General features: G+C 40.6%; 1 protein-coding gene across 6 annotated transcripts in view; it reads right to left on the reverse strand.

The window, feature by feature from the left end:
- The window catches only part of NPAS3 (neuronal PAS domain protein 3), a 794,663-nt gene that overhangs the window by 121,592 nt on the left and 646,412 nt on the right, over window positions 1–26,659 (reverse strand). The gene's annotated exons all lie outside the window — the stretch shown is intronic.

A 26,659-nucleotide genomic window follows, 5' to 3' on the forward strand; every position in this document is an offset into this window, starting at 1 on the left:
GCATAAAGTCAAAACATTCTGTGAAATGTGGATGAGTCTGCCGGAGTTCAGCTGTTTTATCCACGCATCATCAAATACTTGCCTGTCTGGTGTCAACTGGATGACTGACTGAATTCTACAGTTTTCTTATTGTGAAGTTTGAGCTTTGTATAGAAACAGCCAGAGATAGCGAATGAGTATTTTCCTTAAAATACACAGATTTCCAGGATGCGTATTTATACGTATCAGCTTATTTCTATGTAAATTTAAATGGAAGAAGTGCTGCTTACAAATATATGCAAAGGCACAATGCTTTCATTAAATATTACTCATTAGCTCTGTAATCGTATGGAGAATTTTCCACGCAAAGGAGGTCAGCTGGGGTCTGAAGCAGCCATTTTTTTTCTGCTGGTATCAGCTTGTTTTGCCTTCAATCTAATAAAATACATGGTACAGATCTCCTTGAGGGCTTTTAAGGAAGTGTTTTATTTTGTTTACTCTTTGTGTTCGGCAGCACCTCCATTCCAGGCTGGCCCTATTCTGGTATTTGATACTCATTCTCTACCTTTGGAGTCAGCCTCCACTGTCAGCCATGGCCGCTGTCTAAGGGGGCAGAAGTTGCTGGTGAGGACTGGCCTTACCTCTGTACCCTTCTGATGCTATAACTCTTACTTCCTTCCAAGAATAGCAATAATGGTCCTAAAATAATGTAGTTGGGTTATAGGTACTACGACTGGGAGAGATGCATCAGGAACAGAACAAGAAAAAGCTCTTTCCTGGGTCACTAATGGGTTTCCCATTCTCCGGAGTTTAATGGTCTCAGGACAGCTCTAATATGCCACAGAAATTGCCAGAAGTTCAGACTGTCACAAGTTTCTTGGCGGCTATTTACCTAGAACCCTTTCCTACCACAGCTGCCTTTCCTGAGTAATTTGTAGCATCCCTTCAGATTCCACCAAAGTGCCTGCACTCTTCTGCCTGCCAGGAAGGCAGGCTGGTGGCAGGCACACTGTCACAGAGAGTGTAATGCTCAGAGCCATCGTTATCTCTCGAACTCCAAGTCCCGGTAAAACCATCACATCGACTCCCGGACACCATTTGATTGAAATCTTAACAGTCTACACATCTTCAACATCTATCAATTAACAGAGGTAGAGACAGAAAAATGGGAGGCTAAATTCAGTTTGGTTAATAGCTGTTCCTGAAAAAGGCTCACCTAACTTTTCCCGAAAATGAGGTCCTTTCTCTTTGCTATTAAATTACACTCTCCTGTATTACCCGACGACCGACTCTATCGTTTTACAGTAACTATTTCCTCCATTTGATATTGTTACGGAGCGTAAATCAGGATTCAGAAGCGATCGGTTCCTACCCTCTGGGAGGGAGGGATTACGTGGAAATAATCCCTTTAATGTGCGTCTTGCCTCTAAGCATTTCACACAGCAATAAATGGGTAAACTGACTTTGAGCAATTAAGAAATTAAATGAAACTAATAAAATGTGTGTTTTAATATTTCTTGATGGTTATTTTGTTTGGGGATTAGTGAGTATGAGGAAGTCACTCTCATTCTGCATGGAGTCCAACTGCAGCACTTTAATAGAAATTTCTGTCACTTTTCTCAAACTCCAAATCTTTAACACTGCAATGTGCCTTTTGGCACTGACCACAGATTGTGATAAGATGACAACACAGGTGGGAGATGTAATAGATTTTTTAGGGGTGCTGGTTATTGAATATTCATGTAAGCCAGTCATATGGCGAGGAGGAGCGGGCCACTGTCTCCACAGCCTGATGGACTTAGATGTGCAGGACTGCCTTTCCACAAAGTGATGACCCGAGTATAGCACGGGTGGTCTAGTTAGAGCACCACTGAGTCACAGTGTGCCACACCACATGACGCAGTGAGGGCTTTCTCCTCGTCTCATGAAGACTGTGCTTATTTCTCACAAGGAGATTTCCTCAGTGCCAACCTCTCCATCCTATATTAGGCTTTGAGGTATCTTGGTGGAGGACTCGGACCTTGTTGAGGTTTTCACGTATGTACTGTAGTAAAGTTCAGTGGTGCTGTGGAACACACAAAATAGCGGGAGTTATAACCTGGCTTGGAGATCGGAATCCCTTCCTCCTGTGTGTGTGACCTTGGACCATTCACTTAACCTCTTTGAGCTTCAGTTTCCTATTCTGAAAGTGGCAGTATTGCTGCTCTGCAGGACTCGGTGGCGGGGGGCACCACTCACACTGTGTTCTATGTGAATGGCACCCCCTCCCAGAGGACCACATTTTAGAATGGTGCAAGGCAGTGGCCTGACAGCTGGGATGGAAACGAGACTTGCTTTATGTGCCTCACAGCCTAATTTTGAAAATCCAGTGAAACCATGCAGAGAAAATCTCCTTGTGAGAAATAAGCACTACAAAATGCCTGCTGTTGTCACTGCTGTTTGGCAGATAAGAATGGATGACAGGCATGTGGATTCCTGTGTAACTTTGGTGAGGACTCCTTAGGGTCTGTGTGGTCGCTTTGAAACATCTCTTTAATCAGTAGGGGGTGCAGCAGAAGTGATGCGTGCTCTGGGCCTCAGCTACCGACCACTGTGCACAAGTACTCTTCCTACTTTGACGAATCCTCGTAACAATCTTTGGAACTGATATGATTATCCCAGTATCTGGTTAAAGTCTACTTGACTCAACCTCCCACTTCTCTGGTACTACCCCTGCAGTCAGAGAGGCTGAGCAGGCACCTCTGAGCTCCTCTGTCCTGTAGCTTCACTTTTATTCAAGAGAGAATGTTGGTCACTGTGGAGGGAGGAGGCTGAGGGCAGGCAGCCTGGCTGGCAATCCCCTGGGCTAAGGACACTTTGCTATTGGACTCTTGAGTCAAAAGAAGGCAAGAAAGCAGGTGTACTAAACTGAAATAGATACAGGGGTAGACAGAAGTCTACTTATATATAGACCTTGAGTCATCGTCATCATCATCACATCCATCACTTTCAACATTTCTCATAGTGTTTTCACTTGACTTAAATAGATTTTAGAGCTGGAAGAGACCTAAAAAACATCTATTTATACTCCCTTATTGAATAGGTAAAAACTTCAATAGTTCTGAGAAGTTAAAAGGCTTGCTCAAGTTTACCCAGGTGTTTAGTGGTAGAAGCAGGGCTGTAAGCCCCACTGGCTCACTCTGTTTGTGGCTTTCCTCACTAAACCCCTGTCTGATTTGTTTCTGTCTCTTATGAAGACTGACTAGGCAAGAGACTTGGAACTTAGCTGCCACTAAATTCCAAGCCTCAAAAGAGACTGCAAAAACTAAGACTAGGGATTTTTTACTTGATGAACAGATGTTCACATGAGCTTGAAGTAGAAAAAAATAGAGCTTCCATCCAATATGACTATAGTTATCAACTCTTCTAGAATTTTTGCCCGCTGAGAACTAGGAGTAGTGTCTTGTACATAGTAGGTCTATCACAAATGTTTGCTGAATGAATAAAAGATGGATATATGGGCCTAAAAAATTTGCTTCCTCTGTACTTGATTGGGACAAATTTAGCTTGCTTCCTTTATATTATTTATGGCATTATTATTATAACATTATTTACTGCTCTAAAATGAGTACAATATAGCACCATAATATACTCATTCCCAGTATTTGCCATATGCATGGAGACCTATACCTTCTTCTATAGAGGCCAACTTAGTTAACTGAGGATAGAATTTTATAAATGCTGGCAAAGAGCAGGCTTTAAGGAATTCTTTCAGATAATATGGCCATCTTTATATAACTATTTTCCCCCCAAACTATGACAAAACTGTGTTTAGTTCATTAGTTTATTATGTGAATTTTCACATAACTTCATTAAACAATTATTTCTTAAGTATCTGTTCAAATCACCAACAATAGAAATTTACAGAAATTTCATTTTCTATGGATTTTTGGTCCTATCTTCAATCTATAATTATGCTCTAAAGAACGGAAGAGTACAGCTTTCTCCCTAATGTTGTGTTCTTCCAGTTAGTGCAAGTTACATTATAAGGCAAATGTGAGAACCTCTTTATTTTATAGTAAACTTCATCACCTCTATGGTAATTTTAGAAAAGGTAAACTTAAGAAACAGACTCATGGGAATTTGAATTGTTTCCCGAGCAGAAGAAGGAAAAGCAAGCATGACTGTTTCCAACCTTGCTCACTTGGTCCCCCTGTACTTCGGCTGAGTGACTCTGAAAGAAAAATCCCTCTCTCACATTGCTTAGTGCATTAGAAAACAGCTGAGAACATGTAAGGGGGCCAGAGACAGGCAATGAGTAATAAGCGGTCAGAGCCAGAAACAGCATTCCCTTCTCCTTGCATTTCCCCACTCAAAGCTACCAAGATTCCTCCAGGACGAGCCATAGCCACTTAGTGTCATCCCACATACTCAAGCTAAACCACCTGGCCTTCCTCAAATTTATTTCACATTCTGTTCACTTGCATGCCATGTGTACACTAGACACAGTTGATTTGGTAACTCTGAAGTTTCCTGGAAAAAAATGTAAATATATTATACAGTGGTTTGAGTTGACTTCCATGTCGGGTCATTGTACCCTGCTGGTACATAGGAGGGGGGGACTAATTTGTCTTTTCAGACATCAAGCAAGCATGTCAATAGCCTTTGCTTGACCCCCTGGGGTGAGCAAATACTTTTTAAACTACAGCAGTGTACCAACAGTGCAAATCATTGAATTCAGTGCTCCTTTGATTGAAAGGGTTTGCTCCAAATGAGGAACAGGCAGCAATACTGCTAGTCGTCCCCACATTGGAATAACTTGAGGATACTTTTAAAAGCAAGATGATAAACCTGTTTCTTTCTTTAAGCCCATTTCAGTCTTAGGAATAATATAAAATTCATTTTTAACATATAAAGAGCAGGTTTGAATGACCCTTTTTAAGGTGGAATTTCTTAAACCTTTTGTAAGATGCTGGGTTTTTGTAGATTTCTTGAGGGCCTTGAGATGACTGAGAGGACAGGACGTTAAGCAGGTGAAGCCCTTTTTCAGGAGTCCTTCAGCAGCCAGGCTCCATCCCCACAGGGGATGCCTGCAATATTTGGAGAGAAGGTCATGCCTGAAAGAGGACAATGTCAGTGGCAAGGGGTTTGGAAACCTCACTCCCAGGTTAGGCTTTCAGATCTACCAATAACACCCTGACATCCTGGTTAGAAAATCCTGACCCAGGATAAGATGGAAATTCTATCTCGCTATGGCAGATTAGGATTTGTAGTTTTTTGGGTGTCACATTTATATTATTGAGGGATAATAGAGTGATAAAAGAATAAAATATAATAAGATGTGATCGCTTGATTAGCATAGGTTTTCTTAGGATTTACTGGTATCTTAATGCCATCTTCATAACTTCCTACGTATTGCAGAACTCTACTGAATATTTATGAACTGTTTTGACAGAAACTTGATGTTCTTTACTGCTCTGTCTCCTTCTATGTATTTGCTGACTTATCTGAAGAAAAACGCATAAAAGCATTGGGTCTGTTACAGAGATACATGTATGAATTAGTAGAACAAGAAGAAAGAAAGGTTCTATATCAGAGCGATGAGGTAGAATGAAAAATCCTTCCAGTGTCATCAAATAAGAAATGAATCCACTCTCTTCTTACAGATATGTTAACAGAGCCTTCCCTTAGAAGAATCCGAGCTAAAAGATATACTATGTGTTTATTTTATCTTCAGAAATAAATATTTTAATTCCTTTGGGAATCAGGGAGGCCAAGTACTTTTTTTGTTTTTTGTGTACTTTTCTATAACCCTTGGAGTGCCTGAGTTGAGAATGTGCAACCACGGTATATAAAGAGAATACTGCATTAAGCAGTTCTGAAGTTTGATTAAGAAGTGTCAGAAGATAATTCCAGTGGACTTCTTAGTTCTCAGAGAGGGAAAAGGAAAAGGCAGGCTGTTGGAGAAATGGAACGCAAGAGGAAATAAAGAACAAATTGCAGATCCTGATTCAAACTTAGAGACAGCTACTTGTAACAGGTCTGCCTTTGTAACTGTCATTACCAATAACTGAACTGATCAAGCAATAATCAACACTGATGGCTAAATTTTCAAAAGTGTCAGACAGGTCATTACAGAGACTTGGACTCCAACTGAACATATTTAAGTGCTTCTAGAAATAACAGTCTGTGTGCAAAACAATCCAGACTTTGAAGTCTTCCTCACCCTATTTGTTTTTCTGCTTAAGAAATGCATTATATGCTGAGTTTCATTGCTTCTTGTAATCATGGTTCAGGCATTTCTCCATCACCCCACTTTACTGAAGCAGCGGTTTTAGAGTAGTTTTAATATGTCAATATCCTTTTCCTTTTGTTAAGAGATACCAGTTAAAAGAAGAATTTAGAGAATGTTGTAATACTGAGGGGACATTACATCACAGAAATGAGCCCAGAGATTTGTGATAGTGACTAAATCAAGAAATTTTAAAACCTTGCTTTACAAGGTTCTTATAGTTTTGAAGTTTTAAAGTGTCTGTAGGGCAGGAAAGGGCAACTTTTGAGTGTTTATCACAGTGCTGGGGAGGAAAAAAGGATACAATTGGAGGTGACATCATAGTAAAAAAATGAAATGATGCCAGGAAAGAAGCATTAACAACCTTAAAAGTAACCGAAGTCAGTCTCCCTTCTCTGAAGATCAAATGAATAGTAAGATGTCACTTCCAAAGCTCCTTCATTACCTTGCTGGTAAGGAGACGAATCAACATAAAGTACTTGATATTGGCATAGTTAATCCATTATCCTCAAATTCTGCGTGGTTCAGTATTTGTCATTTAAATCTGGATACACGATGAGATGCATGTTATGCATAGCCAGACTTCGGTATCAATATATCTCAGTTTTTGTTTAACTGTTTTTTGTTATTCTCATAGTGAATTTGTCCTCTTTTTTTTGGTCATGGGAACAAGAAAAAGTAGACAGAAAGTAGTAACATACATGCTTGTAAGTTAAGAGATTTGAATCTTGGCCCTGATTCTAAACAGCCCTTTTATTAAAAACAAAAACAAAACAAAAACAAAAAATGGTAAATGGAGAAGGAAAACAAAAATAATTATGGGGTTGACTTTTTGGATTGTTTTTTGAAAGTTATACAGGCTACTTAATTTTCTTCTAGTCACACTAAAACAATACGGTTTATATGACTGAAACTTTGGGGTGGTTTAATGTACACAAATAATACAATTAATCATTCCTAATAGCTTTTAAAGGGGCTGTTTATGATGAAAGATCAGCAACATCAGCTCACTAGGAACTAAGTCACAAGGTTTCAGTGATGCTGTTGAGAGAAAAACAAACAGTAACAAAACGAGAAAGTTTACAAAGGTAATGTGGTTATACACCTCAACGGAAATTTTTAAGAGAAAGCCAAATAAAAGAAGGATCGTGTTCAACTGACATCTTGGTTTTTCAGACTGAAGCATTATGTTAATGCCACAGTGTCTATAGTGAAACAAATGACCCTTCTCCTCCACATCACTTAAAAAATCTCATCCAAGAAAATCGCAAGCTGCACAAAAATACTTTAGCCACTGTAGAAAGCAGTTGGTTGGCCTATGTCAAGAAATTAATTTTGGAGTTAATTAATAACCCAGTAAAGAGAGCAAGGAGGAATACAATTCTCTGTGCTGGGAGCAATTCCTGACCCTTCCAGAACCTTCCCTTCTGATACATTTTAGCACATCTTGGGAACTTCCTGAATGCTGCGTGGGCACCATTTACTCTAGTGAATTACCTTAAGAAAAAGGCCTAATACACTCCTGTTTTGTTTTGGCTGTCATAACTACCAGCTGGGGCAGTGTTTGAGGTTATTTTCTATGAAGCAAGTCAACATTCTGAGTACTCTCTAGGTGCTATTTTTAAAAGAATAAGTTAAATTCACAACTGCTTAATAACAGACTGAGAGTCAGTCTTGTTAGAATAGCGGGTGTGAACAGAACTGGCGAGTAGAGAAAATAAGGCAAAAGACTTGAGTCATTCCAGGGGCTAAAAGCAGCCCTGTGTTTCTTAAGACCTTGGCAGAGGGGGTCTGGTAAGGGTGGTAAAGGCAAACTCTTGTGGAAGTCTGATCAATTCTCCGTTCTTCCTCACCAAAAACACCCTCTGATAACACACATGTAAGTTGGCATTTCATGTTGGGGGTTCATGCACCCAGGCACCTTAACCGTGAGTATTTGTAGAGCTGTGCTGTCCAGCACAGTGACCACACGTGGCTGGCTATTGAGCACCTGGAACGGCGCTGGTCTGAATTAGAATACGCTGTAAGTGTAAAATCACACCACGTTTCAGACTTAGAACAAAAAGTAAAAGAATGCAAATCTTGTATTTTATATTGATTACCTATTAAAATAATATTTTGGGTAGGTTAGAATGAATACAATATATTATCATTTTATTACAATATATCTCATTTGTTTGTGTTTACCTTTTTTTTTTAAAAGTGTGGCTACTAGAAAATTTAAAATTACATGGTTTGCGATATATTTCTATTGGCCATTGCTGCTCCAGAACCACAGAATCCCTGGAGAGGCAGGACAGAAAGTAGTAGAATACAATGAGGATATTAGAGGGGAGAGGTGTAAGGAAAAAATAGAAATAGAGGGGAATGTCTTTAGAATAAAGGGACTGTATTTTCTAGATTTAATCAACAATTTAATTAGAAGACTTTAGTCAACCCCAGATTTATCAATCATTTACTCTCTCTCCACACTTTGAGTAGCGGCGCTGATGTGGGTAAGTCCAGGGGTGGCTGTGAACCAAAAGGGTCTGGGAGAGCAACTCCACATACAGAAGAGAACGAGAAGGGGCAGGTGGCTTTGGTGAAAAGATGGGGGCACTCCAAGACATGACAGGGTTCTAACTGCACTGGAGCTTGCAGGGCAGGGGTGGTGTGCTATACTACTCTTGGATTAAGCCTAGGACATCGGGAAGGCATTAGGTAGAGGCTCAGTAAACACTAGGTGATTGATTTTGGTCCTAAGGAGATGGATCTATGTTAGCGTTCATTCGATTGTTTTTCCTTTTAAAATAGTGAAGAGCAGTTTCAATAGATCATTTACAGGAAAATTCTTATCTTGTTTTTCTTCTCAGGTCTGTGTCTCAAAGACTAGCTTTCTCCCATGGATGTAGGCTGAAATAATTGCCACACTTTGAATTAATTTCTTGCCCCATATATTGAAGCTCTGATTCCAAGATTCTCATTGCATTTGGATGGTTTTTTTGTTGCCCACGGGAGAGCATGAAACCCACAGTACACACTGCCATTTTTAATCTAGCGCCTTCCTTCTGCAAAGAGGCTTTAGCAAATTTATTGTCTTTTGACCCGACCGTGCATCCAGCAACAGGAGTGTTACCCAATTTCTCTTCTGAGGCAGAAAGAACACCAAATGAGGAGCAGCCAGCTAATGCTGGCACTCACAAAACCCCAATACCAACACCTTGACTATCTGCACACTTCCATGTCATCAAGAGATGGTGGCATGGCTCTGGACCTAAAAGATGCTTTCAAAGTTTTGCTCTAGGTTGTGAATCAACAGCCAGTTATAATGAACACGACTTTCATAAGTTAAGCACTGGTACACTGGAAATTAACCAGGCAAATCACCTGTAGTGTGATTTTTACTGATTTTCACTAATTTACCAATCCATTTGACATGCTTTCCATATAGGCATCAAAACTTTCAAGCTTTACCATACCCCATCAGTTTTGCTCTAAAACCCAATAGAAGGACAAAAAATGTCTTGGTTGAGGAAGGTTGGGGCTAGGTGGGCAGAGAGGGGTGAAAATTTATCAAAAGTAAAATTGGATTAAGAGTCAATCAAAATCCAACTTTGAATTTATCATTTCAATGAATTTCAATGAATGGTTTAAAATCTGTTTGAAATCTATTTGAAAATGAATATGTAATAATATAGACATATCTCCTTTTCAAAGCCAGTATTGTCAGATGTAGTCTGAGCATTATAATTCATGAACAGAGTAGATGACTATTTGAGAAGTATTAAAATGAGCTGACTTTTCAATACAAGTGTCTTCACAATAAGTTCTTCCATTCTGGGCAATTCAGAAATGTAGACAATTGTGCTAGAAAAATAATATGTATTGTAATATTCATTGTACAGTAGTAGTGTAGTAAGTGGCAATTCTGGACATTACAAGAGACACAAGGATTATTTTCTGTGATTGCACAGAGAATACTTGGATTTCTTGTGAAGCTTTTGCATTGGAAATGAGATTCATCAGTCTGAACGGGGCAGGGTTAGAGCCCTTAGCAACATGCTTATTTTGTAGAAGGTCACTCAATAATAACTTCCTCTGCCCTCCAAGCTTATTAAGACTGACTGGCATATATTAATGAAAACACCTGATTCTCCAACCATAAAACCCAGACAAAGACTTTATTTTAATATTAAGGAAGGAACCCTTAATTAGCAGGGTTTCAAAAATGTCAGCTTCTTCTATTAGCTGTTCTGGTCCATCAAAGCCATAATCCCTACTGTCAAATTTCATCACATGATAGACAGTTTGCCGACTGTCTTTTTTTCCCCCCTCTCTCTCTTTTACTGATCATGCTGACTGAAGCTTTTAAAAATTTTTTTATTTTGCCATCACATTTAACAACTCATTGTGCATTTGCCTGTTACACTCTTGATTTTACCGCTTTCAAAGAGCCTTAGCACATGTCAGCCCAAAAGGGTGGGGGGAATGCTGCAGAAACACAAGTATTACATGTCAATACATATGCATTCTTAGACATATAATTAAGGATTCTTGGAAGACCTGGGCTTGCTTATATTGATTGCCTTCATGAGTATGTAAATGTGCTGTCCCGAAAACACAGACAAATAAAACAGTCTCATAGATGATTTCCCATTTTTGATGTGTCAAGGAGAAGGGGGCAAATTCTCAGGAAGAACCCAGGATTTTTAAGATAAACATTCTTCACTTTTAACCATTCACATACCTCATGTGTTGCAAAGAATTCATTAGAGCATCTGTGGCTTTGCATTGCCCTTCAGAAGCAAGATAAAATGCACCCAGCAGGACAGGATAAATACATAGCTCTTAAAGTATTTGTGTTTTAATCTGATTCAAAACATTTACCGTTGATTAAATCCTTTTGCAAATTTAAAATTTCATGCTATCCAGACCAAGAGGAATACAAATACACACAAACAAATCGAAACAAGGATGACTCAAGGATTTTATGGGCAACTTTTGTGAGGACGCAACTGCAGCTCTTTCTTTATCCATAAAGAACATGAAAGCTTCAAGGCTAATAGTTTTAGTGTTTAGGGGTGAGTTGTGACAGGTAAGAGCTAGAGAACGGACTGATGGAGATGGCTTGGACCTAGTGGACTTAACTGCTAGAGGTGGTTAAGCTCCAAACCATTCTTTTAAATGAGGATCAGGGACTTCACCAGAGAACGCGGTGTGTTTTCTTAGCTCACGCATTTGGCATCACTGAAGTCAAGGACAAACTGCATCCATTTTTTGTTAGCACCCAGGTATTTATTTCACCCCTTTTTACTTTAACATTGTTTTCCACTCAGTCTCCAGGCCAGAGAGGCTATCACTTCTGTAATTTTGCACACCCTTTGCCTATCTCATCCATTTCTTCCATGGGGAACAACCCAATCTCTCTCTTAGCTCCAGGAGAGTTGTTCCAGGAGGAGCCGCGTGATCTCGCGTCCCCATGTAAGATGCTTCGGCTGTCAGGCATTCTCATCTAGTGATGTTCTCTAGGCTCCTTTATACTTGGGAGGAAGGAAGTCTTTTTGTTTCTATCATTGACCATCCCTTTGATTTTCTCAGCATCTACTCTTTTGTCTCTACAACTCTGCATAACCACGGACACAAAACAAGGCCAGATAACCCCAACTGTAGGTCACTAGTAAGTCCATACTGCTCTCTAGTGAGAATGTTTCCTTAGATGAAATAGAGATTTTTGAAGGTGTGTTTTCTGGCTGAATGTACAGCTAGCCCTTCCATTACTATCTAATGGCTGTGTCCACAATTGCTATTAAGTCTCTCGTTCTAATTTCAATCACATCACTTGGAAATGAAGTCCTACACCTGAGACTGGTAAGGTTCTGCCTTTTCTGCTGAACATTTTAAAAGATCTCTCAGGATAGCCTGACGCGCACGGACCATTTCTTGGACTAGAAACATTTAGTTAGATATTTGGGATTGGTAGGTTCAATTTTATGGCTAAAGGTACAGGCAAAGTGGGCTACATTCCAGAAGGTTTTCTAGTATTTACTTTTCCATGCTCCTAGTGGAGAGAATTGGTTATAAATGCAGAGTCTAGAGGCAGAAGACCTGGGGTCTAAACCATCTCCCCACTTCAGCAAGTTACTCTCCTGTTTCCTTAACTATACAGTAAAGATAATGGTTGCCAACCTTACTGTTGTTAAAATTCAGTGAGATAATGCATGCAATGTGCCAGACAAAGTGTATGGTATACACTGCATGGTCAGTGAGTGTAACTGTGTATCAATTCACTGGACTGCAAGCTCCCTGAGGGCAGAAGCCGTATCTGTCTGATTCACTCGTACAACCCCGTGGTATGTTGTAGTTGTTCCATATACACCAATCAAATGAATGAATAAATGAGCAAGCGAATGAATGAACAGTGTTATAATTTTGTTGAGAGGTGAGCTGATTCAGAAGGGTTTGGTAGGTGTTCGAGGTCCCAGAGTAATATGGGGGCTTATCGTGGTGCTTATTCATTTATTATGCCAACAGAAGCCCATGCTTGGGCTACTGAAGCTGATCTTCTGGAACTCAGAAGTGTGGCACAGCCATTAGGACCTCCACAGAGCCTCTGGGGTTGGATTCAGAAGCACAGGAATAAGCAGCAGCAAGTGGGGACGATCACAAGTCTCATGCTAAACAGAAAGGTAGCTGCTCTGGATCTTTCTGGGGTCATGGATCCTTTGAGACCGATGGAGAGTACGGTCTCTGTCCCCAGCTTCTCCACGACATGGCACATAACTTGAGGGAATTCACGGATTCTCAGGGCCCCAGGTGAAGGTGTCCCCAGGCCACCTCTGAGACACCACGCTGTCACTTTCCAGCTAGAGCAGCACATTGTGTGTTTTCATTGTTTTTGGTCTTTCAAAAAGGTTTAGCTTGAAAAACCAGTATTTTATTGTTAAAAGCTGAGTGAAAACCACGGTCCGATAGCACCTAGGGGGATATGGAATCGGCTTTCAAAATAGAAGAAAAGGACAGAAATGAAAAGACCAATGAAGTTAAGGTGATGCTCTACTCTTAATATTGAAAAGGCAAAGTAAGAGCTACCGGTTTAAGCATTAGCCTGGGCAGCACAAGGCTGTTTTTCTTAACCTGTCCCTCGTCACCATTGATCTTGGAATTGTATCTTTTCTGTCTCTTCATTTTTTTTTTTAAACTTGTTATCTTGAAGAGATAATCCCTGCTTCTTATGATGATGATGGACTGTGCGTTAGAAAACACCCACGAAATGGTCTAAGTACGTAAAAAATTCCCCTCAGTTTATACAACATCTGCTTATATAAGAGTGGAAGCCTCAAAGGTGAAAGAAACAGTGGCAGAGGGAGCTCAGGCAAGGCATGCTGCCTTTCAGGCTGAGAAACAGGAAAGCAGTGTAGTTGGCATCGATGCCTAAGATTCGTAGGAGCTTAGAGGAGTGTGCATTTGGAATAAGAGGTAATATCTGGTTGGAAAAGTCAGCATTTCTGTCACCTGCTGCAGTGCACTGACATCCCTGATTTGGAACGGGATGTTACCCACAGACTAAGATGTAATTTCCCCCATCCCCCACTGCAAAGATAGTATTATCTTTTTACATCATGTGTGTAATAAATGCTTACGTATCTGGACAATTCTATGTGAAAAATGTATCTGTGGGGACCATTCTTGCCAGTAGCAGCCAGAACAGTGTTGAGTCACCAGGACCTGGGTCCAGAAAAGTATTAATGTGGAGACAGATGAAATATATACTGACTCCTTCGTTCTTGCCCCTTCTTTCTTGAAACAATTAAATGTGTGCTGTAGAAAAATGTTCTCTAACTTTGATCTCTAGTCTTAAAAATGTCATATTTGTAGAAGAAATGGAAATTACTTATTCCAGGAACTGAAGGAACTTAACACCCTTCTATATGGCTGTTGGGAGACCTGTATTAAACCCTTTTCTAGAGTGTAATCCTTTACTAGAATGCAGGCCTCTTGATGTCTGGGTGGTATCTTATCCATCTTTATAGTTCCCAAGATCCCTGGCATTGTGCTCAGTTCATATTTGTTGATTTGATCAAATGGATGACCTCACAGTGCTTTCTTATCCTTTGCCTCTCTGCTCCCTGGAATCCTGGCTTGTGATCAGTAGGCCAGCCTGTGCCCTGAAATGTGGAGCTCGGGGGCCTGTCACCGTCTCGCACCTGTATCAGTTGTGCAATCAGGGTGAGAAAGCAGATCTGCCTCATGTGCCAGCGCTCTGCTTTGAGACGTTGCTTTCATGGGAGGCAGGGTCGCACTCTGACTTTGGAGTCAGAAAGGCCAAGGTCTGAATCCCAGCTACGCTGATTTCTGTGTGACCTGGAAGAGGTTATTTAACTTGTCGGACCTCTGCTTTCTCACCCATAAAATGGAGACTTTACTGCACACTCTCTGTGTTTCTGATATGAGTAATGGCGTTAGCATCTAATAAGCAGTTAGTAACTGGTAGCTAGAATGGCAGCTACAGCAACAGTTATTATTACCTGCCTGTGCTCTTTTGCCCTGAATCAGAACTGATAAGAGAAACCAATGCATACTACGCAGGTAGCACAGTACTTCGCCAGTTCCTGAGGAATTTCTCAAACTGCTAACATTATGTTTTCAGTGTATCTCAGCTGTAGTCCGTTTCAGGTACATCTAGTTGTGAAAACAGTCCGATTAAACAGTGGGAATTTGATACTGTGCTTATTTTTTGGCCTCATTAGCACAACAGCATGAATAGGGAAGCGAGGGCACCTGGGACTGCAGCAGGGTCAGAACCGTCACGTGACACAACTGCTGGCCTCGGAAGGCAGACTATGTCCTGTGTCCTCAGGAACTGTTCTCATAATTTATTTCTGCTCAGAGTGAAGGAAAAGAGGATGCAATACTTATTTTCAGACATACAGAAAACTGGATGCAAACCACATGACTTTTATCCAAATCTCTGTTTTTTTGAGACCACGGGATGAAATGTTTATACTTGCTACCTTGGGGAGACACGAGGGGGATGAAAACAGGGACCCATTGAAGCTTTGTGCTCTTCAAAAAAAGGCGGCTTCAGGAAAAAGCAAATAAAAACAGTAACAAAGCAAAAAATTAAATGGAAAAGGATGCTTCTGGCTTCCTGAGTCACCTGCATCCTTTGCAAGGCTATGTTAATGTTCCCAGCCCTCCTGGCATTTGTACAATTTCTAGTAATACAAACCCAGCTCTCAATCACTGTCTATTAGTCTTATCTTTTCATTTTCCCATAGTCAGACAAGAACATTGTAAATGTGCTATTAAGTGTTTATATGAATTTCCTTCTACCGATTGGCAGGGTGTACATCTACCCTGTTGTGGAAAGGATTTCACAGTCACTCGCACACTTGGATTTGTCTGGGGAAAGCCGAAAAGTTGAGCTGACTTGCTATAAAACAAATAATGCAAAATGAACTAACAAAGTCTAGGGAAAACGGCTGTCTTATTTTTTATTTAATACCATTTTTTTTTTAAGGCCGAGCTGGTCTCAGGATGTATTTGGGAAAATTGAGACACAGCCCTGAGATCAGTTGAAAGCACTGTGCAGACAGCCAGGAGCTCTGAGCTCCAGGCTCCACCCCGAGACTAACTCACTGGATCTTTGTGGGAGGTTCAGTCTCTTCATGTGTCAGCAGAAGCGACTGAGTAAAAACAGATGTTGGTCTATTTACTCTGCCTCTTTGAACTTTCTCTCCCTCATCTTTGAAATGGAGTCATGGTATCCACCTTGTAAGGTGTTCTGTGGACCAAATAAGATTGTGTGTGTCAATCACCCACGGCATGTCCAGCAGAGCTTATGTCCTCAGAAGGTTCTAGTCTTCCTTCCTTCTCTCATTTTAAGTTCTCTTCAATTTAGAACACTTTGGGGGAATCTGGACTGCATCCTGATTTTCATTAGTATAGTTATCAAATAAGGCTATCATTGCAGTCGATACACCTGGCATCCATTCCTATGAGTGAGATGACTCATGATTTTTAGAATCCAGGGTCAAACTGCCTCTCCTCTTTCCAGTGCTTGAGAGAAGCCCCATATAAATCATTTGAAATACAAATATTTATTCATCAACAATTGGCCAGCCAGCAGCACGGTATGGTCTGTATACATTTGGATAGCAGACGGTTTATATTTTTTAAGCTTAAAATAACACTGAACAATAAAGACAGAGGTATTGTCTAAAAGTTTAAATGCCCTTTTATTATTGGAATGTGCCTTCACTTAGAACTGCAAAGCCCAAATCTTTGGGAATTAAAAACAAAGCCTAACTGTTGCTTTTTTCTTTTCTCACCACTGGAAAACATTATGACATGAAAGGTACACCTGGTACTCCCAGAGAAAGAACTGAAATTTGTCCGAGTTGCAAAGAAGACTTTGTTAACACTGGCAAATTCAGGACTGATGTAGCAGAATTAATACAATGTCAATTTTTCTTTGTGTTGGTATCAGTTTCCTATTACCCTGATAAGTGGGTAGCCATTTCACTTTTTATTGATAGAGCTGTGAAAAAGAATCAGATTTCAACATTTACGTAACTGAGATTAATTGATTGATTAGATTATTAATTAAATATTCCATTACATTTTCTTTTGAAAAAAAAATGGCATAGGATGGTGGATTCCCTAAGGTTTTTTTCCTAACCCATGGAAGAATAAACAAGAAAATGCATAACTAAACATTATATCTTATCTTGTGAGAGATAATTAAGCAAGCAGATGCATTGTTATGTAGAAAATTTGCTCACTGTTGGCTGTCTTAAAAGACTACTTTACACACCTCCTAGTGAAGAGAATTTTCTCCTTTGTGAACACTCCACCGAAATCAGTGAGCTGCCAGAAAAGATTGTTTGGGTATCACACAGCTAGGCACATGTGTCTCTACCCAATACCTTCCTGTTTTAGCTGGGAATAAAATGGTTTACCTAAAAGTTCCAATCATGCAGTGTTTCAGGGAGGGACCTGTGGAAAAATAAAAACAGCAAGTGGCCTTTCAGGTAACCCATAATTAAAAGCAATTTTGAGCTGTCTTTTCAGGGAACCTACCCAGGGGAAGTATTTGCTACCTGTTTGACCTTCACGATTGAGAGTCCTTGGCAGTGTCAACGACCCTCTGAACTGAATTCAAAACTAATCTCTGACAGAAAAAGAGAAACAGAATTCATGCAAATCATATTAATTCCAACATTTCCCCAGTGAGCTGGGTATAAACTACAGCCTAATTAAATATTTTTTAACGATGTGAGTAATTTTTGCCAAGGGGCGGATTCAGGGGAAAATTTAATATGAGATCACAAAAGCTGTTCCCAGCGTTGATTCTGTAAATTAATGACTATCTGCCTTATGATAAAAACATGCTGCCAAGAATGAAAATGAAGTCGGCAAAGCTTGCTCTATTTGTCTAACAACCAAATATATAGAATGCAAAACTTTAAAGGCAATGGGAAATTTCCACTGTGTTTGTGTGATGTATTTAGGATAAAGATGTACCATGCTGACAACCCAATAACATCTTTAAGGCATTGTCAGCAATGTGGGCCATTTTTAGGTAGTGGTTGTCAAGGTCCAAGGATGTATTTTAAAGCAGCATTTAGTTAAAAAATGATATGCAACTTGTTTCCAAAAGAGAGTCAAGGTGGCTCACAATAAGAGACATGTATACCCAACGTGAAAGCCAAAATGGAGGGTCAAATACACATCCAGGACAAGTACTGTATTATTTGGTACAAATGTTGCCAGCATGACGGCTCCCTGGATTCCTTCTGCAGACTGGCCATTTCCACACCCCCATCTTGATCCTCAGGGCAGTTCATTCTGGAAACCTGAATTGGACTGCTGTCGAAGGTCATGGGGGTGAAAAATGGCGGTGAGTTCAGCAGTCGAGGGTGTGACTTCAACACTGCCCTGGGCAGCTTATTGCATCTCAATCTATAACTGGCAGTGGACAAAAAGCTGGCCCTGTAGATAAGCCTTTTCTTGTCTGCTTAGGACCAATTGGAGAATGGAGCTTCCCCTTGTGGTCAGACTCCTGTTTTAGGAAGCAGTGTGACCAAAAAGCAACTCGGCGTATGTTGTAGAAAAGCAGAGCACGCTAGCTGAATCAGAGCCAGGGAAAAGTCCCGCATCTCACTTTGCTTTGTGAGGGCAACCTGCTTCTAATGACTCCTGTAGTTAACGCCCAGAAGTTGCCGGCGGTCCCCAGTGACAGATGACTTGGGCTCTGCTCGCCCCTGGTCATTAGGCCAGCCCATCACAAGGGTTTTAGGAGCTATATTTATTTAAATTTCTGTCAGTGCCCGGCGATGGAGATTGAATTTACAGTCTTTCAATTAGAAGGTCATCTGTGCTAACTAGTGCACCACTGCCTCATTATAATCATAAAATTAGTGAGAAAAGACTGGCATGAGTAATCTGGAAACGCCAGTTTCAAAGGTGAATAGGTGCTGTTTCCTGGGGTTACAGCCAAACGGAATGCAATAGCGTGTTCTTGATCAGTACATATTTCCGTGTCCAGCAGAGAGGAGTCCTTGAAACCCATTACAATACAATATAAGGAATGTAAGATCATTTTATGAGCATGCACTCAAATACACTCAGTGACTGTATTTACTGAAAGAGATGGTTTTCCTGTTGACACACAAATTTTCCTTGCAAATAAAATCCAAATAAAAATCACATGAACATCCCCAAAGCTTAGCATTTGATCTTTAACTGTATTTGTCAAGAATCTGAGTTGAGCAGTAGTGAACAATTCAAAATGAAACAAACGCAGACTGGACATGTCTGAGACGCAGACTGCCTCGTGGCCAGACGTAGGGGAGAGGCTGCCACGATCAACCTCATCAATTGAAAGTAACAATTGTGAAGTGGATGCTATCAACTAAATTACTAGGGGCTACTTGATTAGTATTTTTGCCCACTAGAAATATGTTAACACCTAGGAAAGGGAAATAAAACAAGCCATCCAAACAGCTTAATCCAAAATTAAGAGAAGGGAAAAAAACCAAACTAATACTTTTTGAGATTTACATCTATCAGATGCTTTTTTTTTTTCAAACTTAAGTATAGTCAGTTACAATGTGTCAATTTCTGGTGTACAGCACAATGTCCCAGTCATGCATATACATCCATATATTTGTTTTCATATTCTTTTTCATTAAAGGTTATTATCAGATATTGAATATAGTTCCCTGTGCTATACAGAAGAAATTTTTTTAAAATCAATTTTTATATATAGTGGCTAACATTTGCAAATCTCAAACTCCCAAATTTATCCCTTCCCACCTCCTTTCCCCTGTAACCGTAAGATTGTTTACTATGACTGTGAGTCTGTTTCTGGTTTGTAGGTGAGTTCATTAGTGCCTTTCTTTCTTTAGATTCCACATATAAGTGATATCATATGGTATTTTTCTTTCTCTTTCTGGCTTAAACTTCACTTACAGTGATGATCTCCACATCCATCCATGTTGCTGCAAATGGCATTATTTTATGCTTTTTATGGCTGAGTAGTATTCCATTTTATAAATATACCACAACTTCTTTATCCAGTCATCTGTCAGGTTGCTTTCACGTCTTGGGTATTGTATATAGTGCTCCTATGAACACTGGGGTGCATGTATCTTTTCAAATTAGAGTTCCCTCTGGATTTATGCCCAGGAGTGGGATTGCTGGATGATACAGTAAGTATTTTTAGTCTTTTGAGAGATCTCCATACTGTTTTCCATAATGGCTGCACCAAACTACTCTCCCACCAGCAGTGTAGGACAGTTCCCTTTTCTCCACATCCTCTCCAGCATTTATCATTTGTGGACTTTTGAGTGGTAGCCATTCTGACTGGTGTGAGGTGATACCTCATTGTAGTTTTGCTTTGCATTTCTCTGATAATTGGCAATATTGAGCATTTTTTTCATGTGCCTATTGGCCATCTGTGTGTCTTCATTGGAGAATTGCTTGTTTAGGTCTTCTGCCCATTTTTGGATTGGGTTGTTTGTTTTTTTCTTATTAAGTTGTATGAATTGTTTATATATTCTGGAAATTAAGCCTTTGTCAGTTGCATCATTTGTAAATATTTTCTCCCATTCCTTAGGTTGTCATTTTGTTTTACTTATGGTTTCCTTTGGCTGTGCAAAAGCTTGTAAGTTTAATTAGGTCCCATTTGTTTATTTTTGCTTTTATTTCTATTGCCTGGGTAGACTGCCCTAGGAGAACATTGCTAAGACTTATGTCAGAGAACGTTCTGCCTATGTTTTCTTCTAGGAGGTTTATCCTGTCTTGTCTTATGTTTAAGTCTTTAAGCCATTTAGAGTTTAATTTTTGTGTATGGTGTGAGGGAGTGATCTAACTTCACTGATTTACGTGCTGCTGTTCAGTTTTCCCAGCACCACTTGCTGAAGAGACTACTAGGTACTTTTATATTAGTTTTCTCATCTAATTCTCATAAGGACCTTGTGAGAAGAGGGTATTTTATCCTTAACATGCAGCAGAGATGTAGACAAGAGGCACAGTTCTCCTGACTGTCACCTGAGAAGAACTGAAACGGCTGGGCTCTGACAGCAAAGGCCATCCTCGTTTCCTGACAGGATTCATATTCTAATTCTGTTACCTTAACTGAGATGGTGCTTATTTTAAGTAGATTTCAATTTTCCTAACCTGGGGAGAGTCTGGAGGGACTTTTTTAAAATATAAAACTTAACCATTTAAGGAATTGGGTTCCGGGAGAAGAGAATGATCTCACTCTGAATTCAATAAATCCTCCAGCCTGTCTGGTCCACGAGAGGTGTTGTGCATCCCAGGTGCTGTGGGGGCACCAGGATGACTAGACAGGTCTCAGCTCTCTCACTGAGGGGTGTTCACAGAGCAGACCCCCTGGGGGGAGAACAGCCTGCAGCGAGCCCCACCGTGGGGGCTAAACACAGTGCTCGGAGGTGGGGGAGGGAGATGGCACTGAGTGGCCCTGAATTAGTGCAAAAGGAACAGAGCATTGTAGTGTAAATTGTGGAGGTGTGATCGTTTCTGCATAGGTACAGGCCTTGCAGACAAAGTCAAGAAGAGGCAGAGAGATGGTTGCAGGACAGCTGGCTTTGAAAGAAGAAGGGATGTGGCAGAGGGAATAGCTCAGTGGTAGAGAACGTGCTTAGAATGCACGAGGTCCTGGGTTCAATCCCCAGTACCTCCTCTAAAAATAAACAAACCTAATTAACTCTTACCTCTGCCCTGCCAAAATAAAACAACTAAATAATAATTTAAAAATAAAAAGAAGACGAGGGGACAGTCATCGTCTCTGTCCAGTAGGTTTCCTCTCTTTGCAGTCCACCTGGCTTTTTCCTGTTTTCTCAGGCTTCCCTCCCTCCTTTTCTTCCTCTCTCCATGTTCCATGTGGCTGGCAGCCCCTGGCCTACAAGGAGCATTGAGATCAGAGCTGCTTAAAGGCTGTTGGCTCAGGCCTGGGGACTGCTCCTGCAGCAACAAGGACCCAGGGCCTCTCTAGGTAAAGGCTGGCACCAAGGAGCCAGCACAGAAAGAAGGGAAGAGGGAGAAGATTCTTTCCATCTTCAGTCCCCCTGGAAGGGGCATGCTGTCTAGTAGCAGCAGCAGAGATTTCCTCTATTCCGCTGTCTGTGATGTGCACGGGGACCAGTGACAGAGCACTTGTAACAAATGCAGGATGACCCTCCAAAGCTCGGGGTGCCCCAGAGCCTCCCTCTAATTAAAGATAATCCAGAATTACCATGCTTAATTATTTTCAGAGATTTCTTTGAGGTTTTTTGTTTTGTTTTTTGAGTCTCAGTTAGGGTGAGGAGCATCTCTAGCCAAAAGGGCACAGGCTGATTTACATCCAGGAAATAAACTTGAGGAGACGTGTTCTATACTGCACATGCCCTCCCCCCTCCCATATGCCTGCAGCATCTTTCCCGTCCTCCCTCTCTTGGCAGAGTCTACGTCCATCTTCCATGTTTCCTGGTTGGGTGAACATAGCTTATTCCTCACCTACAACCACCTCTGTTCTCATCTAAGAAGCTGCTGCTGTTAAAATCTGTAAGACTTTCTATGCTTTGCTTGTAGACATTTCCTCAAAATAAGGTCTGAAGGTCACCTGTGTCTCTGTAAAAACTGCAGAATTGCCTGGCCTTCTGAACAACATATTCCTGGTCCCATCCACCAAACTCAGTCAGGCTGTCTTAGGGTGGAGTCAAGGAATCTGCATTTTATTTTTTATTTACTTGTATTTTTGTCTTGAAGTATAGTTGCTGTACATTATTAATATAGTACAGTAAGTCATAATTTTGAAAGGTTATATTATTTATAGTTATTATAAAATATTGACTATATTCCCCATATTGTACAGTACATCCTTGAGCTTATCTTACATCCAATAGTTTGTTTACTATATCTGTAACTCTGCATCTTTGTCATTTTATTCACTAGTTTGTTGTATTTTTTAGATCCCACATATAAGTGAAAACATGCAGTATTTGCCTTTCCATATCTGACTTACTTCACTTAGCATAATGCCCTCCAAGTCCATCTATCTTGCTGCAAATGGCAAAATTTCATTCTTTTTCTTAGCTGAGTAGTATTCTATTGTGTATACATATATATACCACATCTTTATCCATTCTTCTGTTGATGGACACTTAGGTTAGGAAGTTGTAAACTGTGCTGCTATGAACACTGGGGTGAATGTATCTTTTCGAATTAGTAAGTTTTTTTTTCCGGATATATACCCAGGAGTGGAATTGCTGGGTCATAGGGTAGTTCTATTTTTAGTTTTCTGAGAAAGCTCCACATTGTTTTCCACAGTGGCTGCACTAATTTACATTCTCACCAACAGTGTATGAGGCGGGGGGGTCCCTTTGCTCCACATCCTCGCCAACATTTGTTGTTTTTTGACAATAACCATTCTGACAGGGGTGAGGTGATACCTCATTGTGATTTTGATTTGCATTTCCCTGATGATTAGTGATGTTGAGCATCTTCTCTGGTGCCTGTAGGCCATCTGCGTTTCCTCTTTGGAAAAATGTCTATTCAGTTCTTTTGCCCATTTAAAAATCAGGTTTGTTTTTTTTTTGATGTTGACTTGTATGAGCTGTTTATATATGTTGGATATTTATCCCTTATCAGTCATAGCATTTGCAAGTAGTTCTCTCCCATTCAGCCGGCTGTCTTTTCATTTTGTTGATGGTTTCCTTTGCTGTGCAAAAGCTTTTAGGTTTATTTAGGCCCCATTTGTTTATTTCATTTTAAGCAAGAGTCCCAGGGTATTCATCTCCACATTAAAGTCTGAAAGACTGGTTGGGTGGCTTCAGCTTTGCCAGAAAATTCTTTCTTGGGAAACCCCTCCCTTGGGTCCTCCTACTGTCACACTGCAACCACCCCACTCAAATGTGCTCTCTCTCTCTGCCATCCCCCAGTCCTCCTTGAGCACCTCATCATTTGTTACCCTCCCCATGCTCTACTTGTCATTTTCTTTGTTGCATACAGCCTGTTTCCTAGGCTTCTCTGATGGATTCTGGTTTCCTCCAAACCCTCTCCCCTCCCTGTTGGCCTTTCTTCCTGCCTCATAATCACTGACATCAGTTATGCTTCCCATGTCTTTCTTCTTATTGCTTACCACATAATTATTAAAATTTTGCTTCATTTTTCTACCTTGTGAAGATTTCCTTACACAGGGACTAAAAAAATAAGCTTCAAAGTATGTCTGATACAATAATCAACTTTTCATGGTGTTTATAAAACATTTCTTTAGCCAAGATCTATAATACAAATAACTATGCCCGTATTTCTCTTGCTGCCTGACATGGGAGTGGCATCCTGTATACTTTTGCTATAGCACCATACTGTTGACCTCTCAGACACATTAAATCAGGTTATGAATGGTTTCCAGCTCTGTACAACCCTCCCTGGCATAACTCTGCTAGTTTTCAAACTCATTCTCTCTGTAGCTAGTTCTCTTGACTGGCAGGGTGAAATCACCTTTTTGAGGTGAGACTATCTGGCCAGATGCCATCTTTCTATTAAACAACCACATGTGTGGGTCATAGGGACCATAGGTTTGTTTTGTACAAGTGAGTTAATTGTGCATAGGTCTAAGACAAGAAGTGCACACAGATGTTCCCAACATTTTGGGTACTCTCTTAAGACAGCTGAATGTTTGTGCAGAGGGTTTGTCATTTCAATGACTACACAAGCGACAAACCATTGCCTGTTCCTCTGGGGGATGGAAACAAAGCAGGGACATTACTGCAAATTTGAGTTACTACCTGTATAAGGGGCCTCTGTCCACTCCCCAGTTTTAATGTTTTGGGAACTCGGTACTTTTCCTGGATGGATTTTTTTAGCAGAGGGAAACTGCAAGGCCAGGGCACTCCCAACTCCCTGCTGCTCAGCTAGAATTCTGGGACCAGTGCCGGGTCCTACCCCGCCCCTTAGCATCAGTGCTGTGTGGGCGTGGTGGAGGCTGTAGAGGGCTGGGTCATGTGACCACTGAAGAAGAAAGCAAGATACCCACACGCGGAGGCCCAAGGGTGCCTCTTCCCTTCTGAGCCTGGCTTCACACTCCAATCTGTGCCCGCCCAGCGGAGAGAACCACTTTGTGCTGTCCCCACAAACCACACTATGGTACTGCGTGTGCCAAATACGTAACAGACTCACTTGGAGTTCTATCACTTAGGTCTTCAAAGATAATTTAAAAAAAATTTTTTACTAGCGTTCCATAAAGCCTTCTTTTCTAGCAGTTTAATATTAAGAAATACATTTTCACTGAAAAATGTTTTGAAATATAAAATAGGTTACAGATGTAAAATGGTTCATGCAGAAGTTATTTTCAAAAAGCGACGCAATTGGAAGAATGTTTACTTTTTCATGTAGGCAGTGTTCTCTGGAACTCAGTTTTCAATGGACCTAACCTTTACTTTAGCAATTTGATTTCTTACATTCACAACACAAAGCTGGCCACACCCATGGCATCAGCTTCCGTTGTTCTTGGAGTTGGCAGGCAGCCCTCAGAGAAATTCAGCACAGTAAGTTGGCTTCCTGGTGGTTCAGCAAAAGGGTCCCTTTCCTTCTCTACAGACTTCTAAACCTTTTTTTATTTTTTAATAACCTGGGTGCAAAATAAAACTGGGAGGGCTGAGAGAAAAAAGGGTAGTGGGGGAGCTTAGATAGGTTATTACCCATGGATGGTCGTCAGTGACTATAAATCTTTATTCTGAAGCTTGGACATTATTTTTTTAGGTAATTTCAAAAGAGGAGCTAGCACAAGATTTGTACAATGGAATTGTCATTGAAATGAATATGTATTTATGCATTTAGACATGTTTATCTCAGTACATGAGCTTTAGAACTTTTTAAAAAAATAGTTAATGGAAGGAAAAAGCTGTGATGGCTGAAACCACATACTGGAACATGTAAGTTAAGACCTGGGATGGGAAGGTGAGACTTGATGATTCAGAACTGAGCTCACCCCTGAATGCTTCCGAGCCTGGCTACCATATTTAAGCCACAACTCAGAGGCATCCTTGACATCATGAAATAATAATGTGGTGCTGAGTCAGAGGGCGAAATGTTCAGTGTACACAGGAGTTGTTTCATGCACTTAAAATTAAATTGGTTCAAGGTGAAACAATTGGTGTTGAGGAGATGGTAGTTCAGGTGAAGAATAAAGACTTGGTTTTTCAGTAGAATGACCATCAACTAGATCTTGACTGCTTTCATTTATTTTAGGGAAAATGCAGTAAGATGTACAAGAGGGTGATCAACTGACCCTAATACACTTCTAAGATGTTGATCAAAAATATTACTAAAGGAAGTCTTATGCTCCTGACTACGACCAGACACAGCTAGCTATTCCTTCAGCGTTTAACCAGAAAGATACAGTATAGGAACTAAGAAGCTATAATGCATTCAGCAGAATGAATGCATGAATATTCTTACTGCACTACTCTGTTTGATGCATTTCAGAAGGATTTATGCTCTACAGGTACTCAGAGCAAGTTTGTGTGGAGTCATTTATATCACATAGTTGGGCATAAGGACATAAACACTGCTTCCATGAAAAAAGTCATGTACTTCCTTCTACGTCATTTTGTTCAACGGCATTTCTTTTCCTGTCCCTTGTCAATACCACATACGCACAGGGTGGCAATAATCCTTTCTACACCGAACATGCAGGGGGATGGAAACAGCGAGCGCAACTGCAGGATCTGCTGCGTCCACATCTCCGCCTGAGTCCCTGCAGCCACCGACGTCCAGTGACTGCCCTGAAAATACTAGAATTGTGATGCTTATCAATAAGGCCATGCTGCTCACATTTCTGTGTGAGCATATGGTTGAGTGGTAGTGGGTTCTGCTGTGCTAGCTCAAAGGCGTCAAAGACCACAAAGACATTTTCCATGT

This window comes from Camelus bactrianus, chromosome 6 (assembly GCF_048773025.1).
Source record: "Camelus bactrianus isolate YW-2024 breed Bactrian camel chromosome 6, ASM4877302v1, whole genome shotgun sequence".
In the NCBI taxonomy this organism is placed as follows: Eukaryota; Metazoa; Chordata; class Mammalia; order Artiodactyla; family Camelidae; genus Camelus; species Camelus bactrianus.